Genomic DNA, 18,552 nt, shown 5'->3' with positions numbered 1-18,552 from the left:
CGTATACTGTAAATTGTGAGCGAGGATTTAATTGCATGGATCTTGTAAAAACTGGAATTATAAATCGCCTTTCAGTAAAAAGAGTTAGCATTCTGCTAAGAATAAATCTTGAATTGCCTACTAGTAAATAATTTCAAACTTTAGAGTGCTCATAAACTAACGTATTTTAATTGATGTAAATTCAGCAGTAATTGATTCTAAATATACCTACGTGTAATGATTTACTTACATAAGTATACCTAGAGTGTGGTAAGATGGATTGAAAGTAATACAACTCCAAGAAACAAATTATATAACTTTTTGTTCCTGCATACTTTATTAATTTTATCTTTCAGAACAATTATTTATAATATTGCACAAGTATTTCGCAATTTGCCCAAGTATAATTTTTCATTTGTGCATTTTTGCGAAAATTATTTATTTTCTAGCTTCATTTATTCATTTAGTGTTCTGTCCAAGAGCAGTTCTTTCACTGTAAACCCAGCTTTCTCCAATCTTTCCTATTTTCTGCCTTCCTTCTCGTTTCCTCATATGACTCATATATCTTTTATTAGTTGGTTATTTAACGACGCTGTATCAACTACGAGGTTATTTAGCGTCGATGAGATTGAAGATAGCGAGATGGTCTTCGGCGAGATGAGGCTGAGGATTAGCCATAGATTACATGGCATTCGCCTTACAGTTTGGGAAAACTTCGAAGAAAACCCAACCAAGTATTCAGCCCAAGCGGGGATCGAACCCTTGCCCGAGCGCAACTTCAGACCAGCAGGCAAGCGCCTTAACAGACTGAGCTACACCGGTGGCCTTATATATCTTAATGTCGTCTATGATATATCTTCTTCTACCCCGAACTATTCTCCCGTTCACCATTCCTTCCAGTGCATCCTTCAGTAGACAGTTTCTTCTCAGCCAGTAGCCCAACCAATTCCTTTTCTTCTTCCTGATCAGTTTCAGCATTATTCTTTATTCACCCACTCTTTCCAACACAGTTTCATTTCTTATTCTTTTCCAGCTTAAACCGTGCCATAAAGTAATCTTAGCGGCAGAAGCGCGGGCTCCCATCGGACACGCGACTTGTCAGTCATCACGGGCATGATGGTGAAGACTCACAGTATATATTACTTATACTACAGCATGACCTTAGTGTTCGATTAATGTATAACGTAGCCTATTAAAGGCAAAATATCCTACATCTAACTGTTAAATCTTAATAAATGTTGCTTTATGACATATACTAAAAATAAGACAGTTCCTCAAAATTCGTATGAAATTAATGGTGTGATGTTACCTAGGGTAGAATCATTTAAGGATTTGGGTATTTATTTTACACACAACTTATGTTTTAAAATGCACTTAAATCACGTGGTGGTTGATGCATATAGAAAATTAGGATTTATAATCAGAAATACAAAAGAATTAAAATATATAAATACTATTGATACTCTATATAAAACTCTAGTTAGAAGTAAGCTAGAGTATGCGTCTGTAATATGGTCACTTCAGTTCCAGTCCCATCAGATGCAAATAGAAAGGATACAGAAAAGATTTTTACGTTATTTATATTTCAAAAAACATCACGTGTCGTCTTATGACAAGAAAATTTCATGTAATCAGTTACTCTTTGAATTTAATTATAATTTAAAACTTTAAAATTATACTCTATAAGACTGTTAACGGTATATTGAATAACTGTGATTTTCTTAAATTCCTTCAATTCAATGTAAAAAGAATAGAATTACGTCATAGGCAACCTTTTATTATTCCTATTCCTAGAACTGTTTTCTTCAAGAGCTCTCCATTGTTTGTTATGTGTAATACTTACAACTCTCTCTCTTTAAACTGTGATTCTCAATTGGATTTTAGTTTAAAAATTGAAAAATTTCATACAATAATAAAAAGAATTGTATTTCCTTAGATATTTAAATTATGAAGAAGTGTATTATAATGTTTTCACTCTAGTTTTTAAATAATTTTGCATCATTATATTCACATTTGGCACTATATTAACTGTAATACTATATTCTAGCATCTATTACCATTATGTATTTTCTTATTTTCGTTTGTGTTGTTTGTTTTGTTGTTTTTTCTTTTCTCTTATTATGTATTTTGTGTATATATCTATGAAAGCCACCTGTAATTGGAAGCCTGCTTCTGTTGGTGGTGGATTTAAAATAAAATAGAATAAATAAAATACGAATACGACAATAAAATATTCATAGAAAGTTATAATCTTAGATTTTGAAGGCCATAGATTGGCAGTTAGTGCTCGTGTGACCAGTTAAATTTGAAGATAAAATCCAATACCAGATCCAGTCAAGAGGGTTGCTATGGCAGAATTAATTTTATTATCGATAAAAGACGTGCCAAAATATTCTATACTGCGTTACAGGAGGCCTTAAAAATTCCAAGAAAACTAAAATACCTTGGGGACTCTGATTTGATTATGTGCAAAATGTACAGTTACCAAGCAGTCCTGTGGAAGACACCTTGTTCTTAACCAGCTTACTGTCTCTGTGTTCTGCATCCATTATCTAAAAACTGGCAAGCATGTTCTCTAATTATCACGAAGGCAATAGTATTTAAATGAATATATTGGTGAAGAAGTTAAAGAGTTATTGCTGTTCAGCGACAATTGTCCTGGACAAAACAAGCACCACCCGTTCGTCAGACTCAACAAGGCTTTAATAGAGATTTTATCGAATTGAACAATAACAAACAGTATAAAATACTGATGATGTAGTGTCACATTTATGTTGACTGGAAAAACAACCTATATTTACAAAGTTTAAACAATAATATTTAAATAATCAGTTGTAATTGGAAGTCTATGTGTTTCATAATAGGTGTAAACAAGGTAACATTTTATGAGCACACAATTTGTGAAACTAAAGTAATCATAATTTGAGAGTAATTCAGTTTTGTTTTTCAGTTTTCCTAAATTTTACTTTTTGTGACATAGGTTGTTGTTTAAATCAGCCATTCATTTAGTAATTATGTAATAATAAAAAATATCCATTACGGAATAGAATAATTTACACAGGCGGAAAGTGCATTACTAATTTATTATTTAATTTACGTACAGGTTTGTGTTGTCAGTCTCTTTACATGAATCGAGTTATTGGCATTTAATAATGATATGCGCCAACATGACTTGGGCTACATTGTTTGTCTAGCACAGGTTCACAGAAAAAGAAATCGGTTTTTAAAAAAGCAATATTTGTAATAATGTACTTTTAATCGCTCCTGAAACTTATCTTTTCTGTTCACCATGGGTCGCAATTATATTTAAGTTACCTTTTGTGAAGGAAAGTCCATTCATAAAGTTCGCCAATTTCGTAGATAACAAAATTGTTTTTAACCGTTTTCTTTCCATTTTATAACTGGGAGCTCTTACTCATTACCTGTACACCGCTTGGAGTAATAGTCCGCGTACCTGACTACGAAACTTGCAGTTCCGAGATCGAATCCTGGGAGAAATTACATAGTTGAGGATTATTCCAGCCTTTTCATCAACGCTTCAAATAAATGTTGCGTACAGTTTGCATTTCATTCTTGAGCTTATTTCGTATGCATCATTATCAAATTCGAAAAAAAAAAACGGAAAAGTGCAGTGTCTTATTGTTATTTTCTCTAATACAGACTGGTAGCTGAAGGATTGACATAATAAAGTGTTTCGGCCAGGAACTTAAGAATTTATTCCTTCATATTTACTTGAGAAAATGTAGTAAGATGTAGGCCTATTGTATAGTACAGAAGCTAAAAGCAGGACAAAGACAAAATCGAAGGCTGTGTCACTCCTGCACTTAAATGTGTCTGGTAATATAAGAGTAAGTATTTTACACGTAATTTTACGTAGACCTACGTATTTTTCCTCACTAGTTATGGACGGGTAACGTTGGAATTGATCGTCACAAAAATGCGAACTTCTTTCGCCGCTACTGTTTCCATTCTCTTTTTATTTTCTTTGTGATCCCCTCAATTCTCATATTCCCCGTGCACTCCATTTCATTCTCTTGTATTTCTTCAATTCCCTTTGCTCTCCTTATACTGTATTCCCCTTCTTCTCCTGATATTGTACTCCACTTGTTTCCCTCGCATTTCCCTTGTTCTCCTTGTATTCCCCTTGTTCTTCTGTGTTCCCGTTAGTGTCCTATTCCCTCTTTCCTCCTTATATTCCACTCTTCGTTTTGCAGTCCTCCTGTTCACCTGATATTCTCTGTTCTACTTACTGTATATTTTCCTTGTCCTCCCTGCACTACAATTTTTTTAGATTTCTCATTTTCTTGCTCTGTTCTCTTTGTATTCCCTCTGTTCCCTTATGCTCACCTTGTTTTCCCTGCATTCCCGTCTTTCTCCCTTATTCCTTTTGTTGTTCTTATACTGCCCTTCCCCTTCTTGTATTACCGTTGTATTTTCCTTTCTTCCTGGTATTTCCCTTGTTCTCCTTGTATTGTCTTTGTTCCTCTTGTAATCCTCCTGTTTACCTTGTATTATTCTTGTTCCTACTTGTATCTTCTTGATTTGTTCTCCTTGTTATCACCCTATTCGTCTTGTATTCTCCTTGTTTCAACTTCTACTTTTCTTCTTGTACTCTTCTTTTTCTTGCATTCTCTCAGTTCTCCTTGTATCCTGCCTGATTTTCTTCTATTTTCTCCTTGTTTTCTACCTATTTCGTTTGTTCTTCTTGTATTCTCTTTGTTCCGTTTGTATTCTCCTTTTTCTTCTCGTATTTTACCAGTTCATTTTGTATTCTCCTTATTTTCCTTGTTTTTGCTCCTTGTATTCCCATTTTTTTCCTACTTGTGTTCCCTTAGTTCTGCTTTTATTTCCTTTGTTGTTCTTGTAATGTCCTTCTCCTCCTTGTCTTCCCCTTGTATTTTTCTTTCTTTCTTGTGTTCCCCATATTCTTCCTGCATTCTCTTTGTTCGTCTTGTGATCCCCTGTTCGCTTTGTTTTCTCCTTATTCCTATTTGATTTTCTTCTATTTTCTCCTTGTTTTCCTTCTATTTTCTTTATTGTTCTTGTATTTGCTCCTTGTTTTCCTGTTATTTTTGTTATTTTATTTATTCTTATTTTATTCTCTTTGTTCCTTTTTTATTCGCCTTATTCTTCTTGTATTCAATCAGGACAATTTGTATTCTCCTTGTTTTTCTTGTTTTTTTCTACTTGTATTCCATTTGATCTTCATTTATTCCCTTTATTGTTCCTGTATTGCCTTTCTTCTCCTTGTCTCTTCCTTTCTTTCTTGTATTCCCCATATTCCCCCTGTATTCTCTTCTTGTAATCCCCCTGTTCACCTTGTATTCTCCTTGTTTCTACTCGCATTTTTCTTCTTTTATTATCCTTGTTCTCCTTGTTATACCTCTGTTAACTTTGTATTCTCCTGGTTTCTACTTGTATTTTTCTTCTTGTATTCTCTTTGCGCTTCTTGTACTTTCCCAGTTCTACTTGTAGCTCCTTGATTTCCTTGTATTTTTCTCCTTGTTTTCCTTCCATTCCCTTTGTTTTTCTTGTATTCTCTTTGTTCCTTTTCTATTCGCCTTTTTCTTCTTTTATTTTACTAATTCTCCTTCTATTTTCCTTGTATTTATAGTATTTTTCTACTTATATTCCCCTTGATCACCTTGTATTACCACAGCACTTCGGCCGTGTTCGTCGGTTATTTGAGCAAAGATGTATTCAGGAACAGAACGCCGTCTTCCTTGAATTAATACGCGACACTTTTGGTTTCAGGCTCTCCTCAACAACGGCGCCTACGACAATCGGCGGCTGGTACATCGACATGGTCTTCTTAAGAAATTTCGACTGGTTGCGAGCAGCCATCACATATGTATAATCATTCTCTTAATATCACCCTATTCTTACCATCTATAAACGCTACCATCTACTAGCAAAACGTAGTTCCACATAAAATACCAAAGTAAAACTATACAGTTTTCGACAGGTGATAACACGCACACATTTCTACCTAAAGATACTTTATACAGAATAGTAAAGATATACCTCTGTCAGTTTTTTTTTAATTCTCATAGTATTTCAAGTGAGTCGTACATTTTCTATAGCATGTGTGACAGAGAAATGTCCATTAGAACTTAATACTCTATTCTGTAATCATCGACGCAAATGGAGGAAAGCAAAGCTCAAGGAAATGGGTTTAATTCATAAATGTATTAAAGTGTATCTTTAACTTTTATAAAACAAAAAAACCTCGTTATGAGTTCCTTATAAACAAATAATAGAAATAAAGATTCTAATGAAAGCTGATATTTACTGCATCTAGATTAAATAAAGAATCATTTGTGATGTTCTTCAAACAACTAGCCCCATAATAAAATTTTAAGCCTTTTTTTTCAGTGCACTGGGACACGTTTGCAGGAAAATGCTCTTTGGTTTCACAGAGAACGACATTAAGCATATTCGCCATTTTATAATTCAGATAATTTATGTGCGTCCCTCGTGGTCATTTCCGGTTAGATTAGTGGCTAAATTACAGCCGAATAGCAGAACGTACGGTGTGTTTTGTGTGCTAGCTGGTGGTGTTGTTTATTTTCATTTGGTTACCACTCTTACACCGAGCACCCTTGCCTTGCATGTACAAATACGGAATCCGGAACATAAACATACGTAATGTAATTGTGTCAATGCTGCAATATCTGTTCTTCTTCAGTGTGGCTGTATTTAATTAAATGCATAATTATAACAGCTGACTTTCCATGGAAATACAACAATTTACAACAAGAGTTATTACAAAATTATTTAGTAATAACATTAATAAATTCTACTTTTATGAATTAAAATGAAATAATACATAATTTTTAGAGTTAACAGAGCGGTCTTTAACAAGTAGGCTATAAAGATATTCAGTAAAATTAAAAGTAATTAATTTATATATGAGCTGATTCGTAACGAACGTGAATAATTTGATGCTGTGAACTTTCAGTTACTAAAGTATTATTACGAATTTAAAATTTATTTATCACAGTTTTACCGTAACAGTTATACTAGGATTGTAGTTAAAATGGGCAATCAATAAGTTCCCGGACTGCCCTGAATGTAGACAACACACAGGATATAGGAAACGGAGAAGTTATCTAGAACCGGGAAAACGCCTGAAATCTAAACTAAATGCAACACTTAAATGCAGAGAAAAAGACAAACCTCAATGCGCATATGAAGAGATTTTGTTTTACTTGGTTATTTAACGACGCTGTATCAACTACGAGGTTATTCAGAATCGATGGAATTGGTTATAGCGAGATGATATTTGACGAGATGAGGCCTAGGATTCGCCATAAATTACCTGACATTTGCCTTACGGTTAGGAAAAAACTCAACCAGTTAATCAGCCCAAGCGGGAATCGAACCCGCGCCCGAGCACAACTCCGGATCGGCAGGCAAGCGCCTTAACTTACCGAGCTACGCCGGTGGCTATATATAAGAGATTCCAGGACAATCGCCATACGTCGGTCCTTGACATGTTTTCACATAACCACGTATAGAAGCTCAGTTGTTAAAGACAATCTGAAGCTGTTTGATAGATTGACTCAATTGGCATGGAAGCAACGATCTTGAGTGATCGGCGCATTTATGTATATGTATAACGGTACAATAAATGCAAGTGCAGTTCTAAAATGTAGGGCAGAAGTGAAATAACTCTGCAGATTTTGAGAGGAAGTAGCTCATGTTGTGTGTAACAAAAAAGTGTAATACTAGTGGAAAGTTCATAATTTCCTCAGAAAAAAAGTGTTATTTTTCAAATGTTTAACACCTCTTATTCGGTAACTATCGCGAGTAGAATCCTGATTTTTGTCCATATATGTAAATATAGAGGCAAAAGTAAAACTAGCTATTCTGCAATGCTAACTCAAAAGATTGTATTTGCAAAAATAATGTTTTTGAGCTAAAAGTTGTATATGCTTAAAAATGATTCTATTCACATTACTAAGCCATAAAGTTGTAATTAAAATTTAAATTAAATTTAACGTACCTACAGAAACTACCTTCATGCCAGAAAAACACATAGACGTACACTTCTAAATTCAGAGATTCAATTCTTGCAGATATTGCGATCCAACGCACGCCCCCGTCATCATAGCACCTCCAGCTGCCTAAGGTCAGCTTTCGCTCCATCCTGCCATCTTGCTCTGAGCTTTCCTCTTCCACGTCGTTCCTTCAGCTTCTATTTCCACACGTTTTTTGTCTTCCATCATTCATTCCAAATGCTCCAACCAGCGGAGTCTTCGTGATTTTATTTCAGCGACAATCGCAGGTTCATTATATGAAGCATAAACTTCAGCTCTCCATATATCCCTCTCCTGTAAGGGTCGATATATTTTCCGTAGGATTATCCGCTCCTAGGTACTAGATAAGAACTCATCCCTTACTGTAATAACCCTGGTTTCAGTGCCATAAATCACTACTGGTCGTACTGTACGATATATTAACTTCTTCGAATTCCTTGACACATTCTTGGAGGCTAGACAATGCTGCAGGCCGAAGAAACATCTGTTGCCCACTTGTATTCGCTATCTGATTTCTACACTGACCTCATTGTGATCGGTTATTGTCGTACAAAGATACTTAAAACGTTGTAGGCCTATCCCTTCAAAGGAAGAAGTGTCCACTTGTAAGGAATACAGGTTGCTGAACTCTTTATATTCATAACCATGCAGTATATGGTTTTGCCCTCGTTCAAGGTCAGTTTCATCTCTGTTGCTACTTCTTCTATTTGGTCATGATAATTTTCCCTCATAAAGTCAATGTCTCTCTCTCTCTCTCTTTTTATACTTCACTCCCTCATAAACACAAATTGATTCTGTTGTTCTGATTAAATAATGAGTATTAGCCATTGCAAAAGTGCGTTTTCCTTCAAATTTGAGTGTGTCTTTCTCCCACTGTAAATATCATTAAATGTAAATCAGAGTTTACATTCTCTTAGACTTTATAGATCGCATTTCTCAGATTATCAAATTTCTGGAAAATAAAACTGAAAGGTGAATCTTAGGGAACTGTATGTTACAGCCTTAGTGACTCTTAAATGTTTGAAAAACAAATAAATATTCTAACGCTTTAAGATAAGCAGTGTGGTATATAGCTGATAGCTAATTGGAGAGACAAATTTCAATACACTGATCAATGCCACTTGTTTTATTTTAGAATACATGAAATAAAATGCCAAGGAATTGTACATCTGGCTGTAAATCCTATTATCAAAAGTAAATTTAGCGCCGATATTTACTTTTCCTTCTTATGAACTTATAAGAAAGAGGAGTGGACTATAAGACAATTATTATTTGTATAAGAAATCTGTATTAAATTTTAATAGGAGATGACAAAGTTCGTGAGTTCATTTTAGATATATTTCTAGCCTAATTTTAATTTCTAGGGCCTATTTCATACTTTTATTGAGTCTAATTTAAGCATATAAAATCCATCATAGTATACCGGTATATACAGGGTGTAACAGGACCTCACCGACAAATTTTGAGGAATGATTGATCACACAGAGAGGGTCAATTTTTGCTAAAGAACATATGCTCGATGTCACGTCCTTCGTGAGTTATGGATCCTTTTTAGAAGCGCATTCCACATCACGTATGTTGCAGAAGAATGTACTTTAAGTCCTTATCATCTTTGTTGCACTGCTGTAGTTTGTTATAGGTCTGTCTGATGCATCTTGAATCCGTTTTTTCATCCAACAATCCAACACAACACTGCCATGCTTAACAGAGTTGTATGATGAATGCTGCTAAGGTGTCAAAATATAATAATAATAATAATAATAATAATAATAATAATAATAATAATAATAATAATAATAATGGCTTTATTTAACGTGGCAGAGTTACGGCCGTTAAGTCCTTCTCTTACACTCAACCAGGATTAAAACTTGCTTACATAGTTGTACATATAACTGGATCGGAATTAAGTAATTACATACTGATACAATTTAGATACATAATGAGATCAAAAAATATAATTACATAAAACTTACCTCATAAAATAAAAATAAACATAGTGGAATGCATATTAATGTTGTTAGAATGAAATACGAATCACATAAAAACAGAAGTCGATAATTCAATAAAAAAATATACACAGTAAAAATAAAAATAAACACTTTAGTATACATATTAGTATTAGATTACAAGTAAGTAGGATTCACATAATTAAACCAGAAACCGACAGTTGAATAAAATGTACACAATAAATGAATAGATTACTAATAAAAAAACAACACAGTGGGATACATATTGGTGTTAAGTGATAAATAATCATGATTTACACGATTGCACAATAAAAATAAGAAATAAAAAATAAAATAAATAAATACAGTGGAACACTTGCATTAAATATTTGCAACGCGTTAGGTCTGGCAACTCATCATAAGATATTTTTCTAATTTACATTTAAAAGAAATTAAAGTTCGGCCGAGGTATTGTACAAAAAATAATCCTCTCTTACGACCTATCATTTCTCAAAATTTGTCGGTAGGGTCCTGTCCCATGTTATGGAATGGCCACATATAAAAGAGAACAACCATCACGATCACCATTGTTGAAAATGAATTTCTCGTTAACGACCGCTAGATGGAAGTACAGTTGCAAGCTATTACTCCATGCAATTCCATCAGAGTTATAATGTGACTTCTTTTGGAGTCTCTAGATAGCGACATTTATATAAGTTGTCTTGAAAGTCCATTAGGCTTATCAATCTGTTTTATGTGATCGGGGCTAAAATGTAACTCTTAGAGCCAAAAATTCCGAAAACTTTTGATGATATAACATTTAATTCTTGTGTCGTAGGCAATGAAAAATTCATAGCGTATATGGTTTCTTCAATATATTTTTACCAACAATTCTGTATTTTTCCTATAGTCTACACTCGCTAGTTTGCTAACTGTTGTATTGTTAATAAACATACTGTATTAAATACCAGCTGTAGCAATTAATCACACTCAACTAACTTGTTTTGACAGCAGGTATCTATCAGGACTCAAAGCGAGACATTCATCTGAACTGCTAGCGCGAAGTTCACTCATGAGCAACATTTCCACGTCAACTGTTGCTTACAACTTGACTAATGAATCCGATTCCTTACTAATGATGTTCCAATTTCCGTTTTGCATTGAGTTGTTTCGTATACTAAGTATATTTCAATTTTATAGATATAAATACGATACATAGTTTTCATCGGAAAATGAATCAAATCTAATTCTGCAACATTGAAAATTTCACAGCGTTTATGGTAACTTTTATTACCACAATAACCTAAAGACCGCCTCGTCAATCACTAATACAAGGAGTTTATTACGTTATTTAAGGAACACTAGGATTGAATGTTTGGCCAAAATGGCAGAAATAAATATTTTTATTATTTTTATATAGTTACCATATATAGTATATTTACTTAACATTTGCCCTATATTTACTCTCCGCCCGCCATTTAGAGAGATCTGGCGGAAATTTTTAAAATGCTACGGGCAGCTCCTTTAAACCTAACACACCCACTAAAAATTGAGCTTTCTCAAAACTACGTCTTTACTAAATAAAAAGGCCCCTAGCGGCTTACATTTGCGATTTGAATGTCACTTTGTAACAATAATCAATATACTCCAATATACAAAACTATGCAAGGAATCAGCCATTCGCTGAAACCTTTCATGATACGAAATTTTAGCTTTTATAAATGAAATAAAATTAACAATCAAAAACTAAGATTCCAATAAAAAAATAATATCATTAAACAATGTTCGAAATTAAAAATCATGGGTAGTTTTATTAATTATAAAATGTAACTCCTTCTCAGAAAATTTTAATACGCAACAACAGTTCTGAAGCCGTAAGGGATGTTTTGAATTTACGAATAATTTAATATCATTAAAATAAGTGAAAATTAATATCTAAGAAATGTATGAAATGTGATTAAATTTGGTGCTATTAATTAAATATACAGATACAATAAATCCACCCAATTTCAAAGAAATTGATCAAAAACTTTAGACATTTCAAGACTAAGTTCCAGTGGTGTCCCTTAAAAGGTAATTATACAAATTACTATGAATATAGGCCATTGTGTGAAAGATCTCGGTGTAACTATTAATCATAATTTGACTTTTCATAATCCCGTATTTAATACATAAATACTTGTTTTAAACATTTGGGATTTATTATTAGGAACATAAAAAATTTGCAAAACAATTCCACTTTATCACTTCTTTTCAATTCTCGTACGCACTAAATTTTAATATATCTCAATAATTTGGTCCCCCGCTTCTAAATAATATGGTACAGTCGTGGCCAAAAGTTTAGAGCACCCCCTTGAAAAAGGCAATTTTACTCAGTGTATCATGTCACAACTTTAAATAATTATATGATTTTAGTATAGCTGAAAAGAATAGTCTTTTTTATGTATGATATGTACAAATCAAAAGTTATATGTCATGGAATGGGCGGAATTGTACAGTTTTATTTTTTCTATAAAACACAAATCCAATACTATAAAAAATTCTGTAAATTGTAATTTGCGCTTCTAATAATTAATATTAATTTCCAATATTCCTAAAATGTAAAGAGACAATTTATAAAAGAAATTTGAATTAATTGTCGCCATTTTTTCAAACAACACACAAATTAACATAATTTTCCAATTAAAAAATAAAGAGTTAAAAGTCATATTTTGATTAATAACACAATATTTCTCTCCGAAATCCACTTAGAACTTTGTAGGACCACCTTTTGCATTGTAACAACACGTATTCTCTTTGGCATTGAGTTTATTAGATTCTATATATAACCCTTTCTCAGGGTTGTCCAACATTCTGCTAACTGCAATTTCAATTCTTGAAGATTTCTTACGTTCTTTTTGTGTATTTCCTTCCCTAGAACCTCCCAGATATTCTCAATGGGGTTCAAATGTGGACTCCTAGCAGGCCAAGACAGTAGCGGTATACCATTCTCGGTGAACCATGCCTTGGATTTTCGAGAAGTGTGGCAGAGGGCATTATCTTGCTGATATGACCAAATCTTTCTTGGATAAGAACTTATTCTGACGAACACAACTAATAAACTGAAGCTCTCATATATTTTAAAAGTACCTTTAATCTATCTCTATTTACAATACACACAAGTAGCTTGAAGAAACATGTAAACAAAACATCTTCCACCCAAACTACAGTCATCCAACACTAATAAAAGGACCACTCCTAACAATAACAGTTTACGACAGGCAATAAATTACAGTTGTCACTCTGTGGCTTGAAGAAAACGTAAGAAACCTCTTATTTTTCTTGATATTACAATTGATCCATTCTTAAACTGTTTCGTAACCATATTTTCGTTACTTTTGAAATTAATTTTTATTATTGAGAAATTCATTTTATCTGAAAAATGTAAAAAATTAAAAAACACAAATATATTTTTAAAACAATCATTTTTGAAAATTAAAAATTAAAACTTTATACATTTTCAGCTGTAACCAGTATATTTTCAGTACTAATAAATATTCAGGAAATACTTTCCATATAAATATTATATTTAAAAAAGTATCAATTTTTGAAGAGGTGCTCTAAACTTTTGGCCACCACTGTAGTCAAGTTGAAATTAAATGAGGAACGATTTTCAAGATACCTATATATATACACTGTATATATCATTTTTCGATCTTTTATAAGAAAGTTTCGCACAATAGTCTACTTACTTAATTTAATTTAATGTCTCTTGCCAATCACTGATTGCCTGCGGAGAAACTTTATTGCATAAAAAATTGTACGGTCTATTGGATAATACTGCCACAAATTCAGCTTAACACTTCAAGTTTAAGAAATCACATATTACTACACTACAAAAAAACCAAACAACTCATAACATAAAAGTTCATCACTGTTAAGAATGTACAGTAGTGGCAAAAAAAAAAACGGACCGACCCTTGTAGCAGATTTCAGAGCCTCGTACACAGTGACAGCACGATAGACTGGTAACTAAGACTTTCGTGGTTCGAATCCTTCCTTATTAAAATGTATTCCAAATACTTTTCGATTGCAGCGATATTTTACTACTCAATTAACTTATTATTCCCAGAACATGAATTTTTCCAGCTTATTTTCTAATGGTTTTCAAAATGGGCTACGTCAGCAGTCGAAACTACAATTTCAATAGATTACTCGCGATCTTGTGAATGCCGGGCGTGGCATGCGCAGTCGCTTATTTCGGGGACTTTGATTATTCCGTCGTCGGTCCGGTTTTTTTGCCACTACTGTACGTATTTTAAGTTCAATGAATTATGTAAAATTTGGGATCTAGATCTCAGTATTGTCTTACATTAAATACATTTCCATATGAATTTTGGAGAAAGCTTATTTAAATTATAGTGCTATTTGGGTCTCGTTAAGTTCATTTATACATTTTACATCTTATATGTATATATGTATATATCTCTTTTTTATTTTTTATTTGTATTTATAGCTTTACTTTTCTAATTTATATATTTTCTTCGTTTTCTATTTTTATGGCATAAGCAACTACAATATTGTACCATCTATTGTAATTGGAGATTTACCCTATTATAAACAATTGTTTGAATTTGTCAAGTCATTACAATTAGTCATGAATTGTCCTTCATATCTGAAAAAATAAAAATATATATACTACTTAACAGAAATGGGTAGTGATTATAGTTTTTCGTCGTTTAGTCAATTGTCCGAAGACATATCTGGACCCCACAAGAGACACCTACAACGCATCATTCATGAGGCAACTAGGCCAGGAGGTAATGTGGTAGGATGGCCAATTCCTTTCCCCTTCCACTGCAGAATAGCTACACATTACACTAACCAGACTTCAGATGTACTATGCAAACAATTGTTCTTCCTCTGACACATATCGTCAAGTGAGATGTAGTCTATTGCCTAGGGGTAAAAAATCCGATTTTAAATTTGTGTTTTGAAAGAAAAAGTAACAAAACTTGCTCTTTAAAACAATATATGTACTATGGGTATCTCTGAAGATAAGCCCTTTAAATGGTCTCTTTAAATTTGGCGGCAGATGTAATTCATACATGCATTTATGTTTAAACACAGTTTTCCTTAAGTTGATATTTTTCAAACTTTAGTGCATTGGTCTCTGAAACTACAAATATATTTGCATGATACTTTTACAGTGTTTTCTGCAGCTTGTGTTCTACAAAACTGATCTACAGGTTTATGAATATCACAAACAGAACTTGAGAGAAAACATATATATTAATTGAAAAAAAAAATAGCAAAAATTGTTAATAAAAAGTTTAATATTTTTTTCTGTTTCACTAAGAGTGAAATATTTACCTAATTTTTGCTTTATAATTTACAATATATATTACTTGATAACTTAAAAAATACAAGGCATATAAGTGAATTTTGTAGCAAGTAATGTGCACCTGAAATTTGAAGTACATTTAGAGAAGTGAAAAAGAGGTCATTAGTTAGGGTTTTTGTTTTGCAAGTGGATAAGAAACTAATTAGCTGTCCTTCATACCACTGAATACAGAATGATTTACTGTCTAACCATAGAACATTTATCCCACTCTGAAAACTAAAAGCTTAAAAATATTGATCTTAAACTTTTGTATTGAAAGTCTTTAATCACTCAGACGTCACTACCTACTCCCCTTAAAAAAAAAGCATGACAAGGGACAGGTCTGAACTGTAATGTGCACCTCCTTAAATATCTAACTGTCCACACCTGTGGAGTAACGGTCGGTGCGTCTGCCCGGGAAATCAGGTGGCCCGGGTCCGATTCCCGGTCGGGGCAAGTTACCTGGTTGAGGTTTTTTCCGGGGTTTTCCCTCAACCCTATATGAGCAAATGCTGGGTAACTTTCGGTGCTGGACCCCGGACTCATTTCACCGGCATCATCACCTTCATCTCATTCAGACGCTAAATAACCAAAGATGTTGATAAAGCGTTGTAAAATAACCTACTAAAAAATAAATTCTGACTGTAAAATTTGCTATAAAGGAAATTGTTGATTCTATAACTTGATGATGTTCTGCATCGTGCCAAAAAGTTGACTTTATACAAATTTTCATACATAATAGGCCTATACAAAAATTAAATAATTTGTAGCTCATTATTGGTAGCTTTGTCATTAAGGATAGTTTTATAATTAGAAAATATACTCCTGTTACGAAACAAACACTTTTCCACACTAAAATGTCTAAATCTCGTTCCTCAATGTGCTAAGAGGATTTACATCTCTAACTAGTTTCAGGTATGACCCATATAATCTCTCTTTATTCCCGGAGCTTATTGTAAAATATGAAGAGAGAGGTTCTATCGGTCATTGTACACGTTCTGTAGGCCATAATCCGCAAAACATTAACCAAATGAAGCAGCGGGTTAGCAAAAATATCCAGAAAATTACTGAGAACTCAAAACATTCCATGAAACATTGATATAACGCCACTCAACAGCACGGCCAGTTCTCAGAATACAGCTGAAACTGAGTCCGCATATGGAAAGCTTTTGAACGTGAAGCAACAAAAATGGTATTCGCTTCAACTTCACTCTGCAGGCACTAGAAGATCTATAGTACCTACATTTTGTGAAGGTAGAAGTGCATTTCAGGATAAAAATTTGTTTCAATCACAAAAACCGCAGGATTTGGTTGTTCATTCAGGATACAAACAATTTGAGTGAAGCCTTGATGATGTATACGTTTCCATTTTGCTTTAAAACATATTCCCTTCGAGGACAGACGTACAGTTACGCCCTTTAATATGTGCTTATATGTTAATGGAGATTACTCAGAACACGTAGTAAATCTATGCAAAATAATAACTTAGTTAATTGTTATAATTTATTTAGTATATTTAATTACTATGCCTCATTTCAAACACGCTGTTTCTTCTTGAGAACTCACTTTGGAAAGTAATGTTAAAAAATTGTCCGGTCTGTTAAGGAACATTAGGACCGAGTTTTTGCAAAGGAAAAAAATTAATAAAAATAGTTTTTCGGCTTTCTGTACTAAAATACTCCTTGGGATTTTAGGAAGTTGGTATTAAACGATTTTTTTTACCTCTAAGTGTTCTTTGAGCTATTATTATACAGACCCTATCCATAAATCAGTATTGTATCTATTTTCACAAATTTACTTTTTTATCGAAACTACAGACGTGGACAAACTATTAGACTAAAACGTTTTCTTGGAAACATAATATAATTCGTCATATCAACTGTCAGTATAATTCACAGAGTCTCTATTGTTTGCAAATATAATTCTTTACATCGTCTGGTATATTTTCCAAAGGCTAAGTATTTTTGTAGCTATGTTGGTACTACTGGTGTTTTAAGTATGCACTATAGAAGACAGTCTCTCATGGCCTGCAAGAAGACCGGACATGAACGAAAGTGAAAATCTGTGATCTATACTGAAGAAGAAAGTGGATAAAAAGAGGCTTACAACAACACATGGACTCATTTAAGCACTGTCTGATATCTGGGTAAATGATACTGATATTCAAAGAAAGTGTCAAACTTTGGTTTCCAGTATCCCTGACAAAATGAACGTGTTAATAAAGAATAAGGGAATGTTCACAAAATATTAGTAACCTCAAGACTCAATTTTCTGTTCATTATATCGTGCAAAATACATTTTTGTTCATTATTTCTACAGATAAATAAATACAGCTTCATTGCACATATTATCATTTTATTAATTTAGTCTAATATAATTTTTCCACGTCTGTACATTCCTGATATTCAAAAATCTCCATGGGTGTGCAGTTTTCACTAAACTCAATGAAACTATTAATGTGTCCATACATATATTATCTGAGATCTAACAATGAGATATTTAAAATATATTAAAAATTGGGAGTTATAAAAATTAATAATAATAATAATAATAATAATAATAATAATAATAATAATAATAATAATAATAATAATAATTTTATTTATTCTCGAGGTTTCAAGGCCATCAGACTTCTCTTGCACGCCACCAGAAATGTGTGTGAATACAGAAAAAAAAAATTAATAACGTTCATTCAAGTAAAATAAGAATGACAGTAACACAAAACTAAAAGAGATAATGAAAAACATTATGAATTTTAATTTGTATGCTATTAAAGAGCTTAAGATCTTTATTAATGGTATTAATCTAAATAACTAAAGGAGAAAGGGCAATTCATAATATAAATAAGAAATACAGTAATAAATTTTTATTGGGTTATTTTACGACGCTGTATCAACATCTAGGCTATTTAGCGTCTGAATGAAATGAAGGTGATAATGCCGGTGAAATGAGTCCGGGATCCAGCACCGAAAGTTACCCAGCATTTGCTCATATTGGGTTGAGGGAAAACCCCGGAAAAAACCTCAACCAGGTAACTTGCCCCGACCGGGATTCGAACCCGGGCCACCTGGTTTCACGGCCAGACGCGCTGACCGTTACTCCACATGTGTAGACTACAGTAATAAATTATTGTAAAAGGCTGTAATCGACGCGTCTAGTAACTTACTAATAATAAATTCCTTTAGACAAAATGTTATATGTAGCATATATTTTTTGTGTACAA

General features: G+C 33.0%; 1 protein-coding gene and 1 long non-coding RNA gene across 2 annotated transcripts in view; one reads left to right on the top strand and one right to left on the bottom strand.

Annotated features, from left to right (window-relative positions):
- Positions 1–6,133, top strand: part of LOC138709030 (uncharacterized) — an 84,603-nt gene extending 78,470 nt beyond the window's left edge. Inside the window, exons 2-3 of the long non-coding RNA XR_011334813.1 lie at positions 1,013–1,111; positions 5,734–6,133. This is a non-coding gene — a long non-coding RNA (uncharacterized lncRNA). The remainder of the gene's footprint in view (positions 1–1,012; positions 1,112–5,733) is intronic.
- Positions 1–18,552, bottom strand: part of LOC138696640 (5-hydroxytryptamine receptor-like) — a 1,489,006-nt gene that overhangs the window by 1,388,133 nt on the left and 82,321 nt on the right. The window lies entirely within an intron of this gene.

Source organism: Periplaneta americana, chromosome 1, assembly GCF_040183065.1.
Source record: "Periplaneta americana isolate PAMFEO1 chromosome 1, P.americana_PAMFEO1_priV1, whole genome shotgun sequence".
Classification (NCBI taxonomy): domain Eukaryota; kingdom Metazoa; phylum Arthropoda; class Insecta; order Blattodea; family Blattidae; genus Periplaneta; species Periplaneta americana.
Note: the sequence above shows the minus strand (reverse complement) of the source record. Positions and strands in the feature narration are given on the sequence as shown.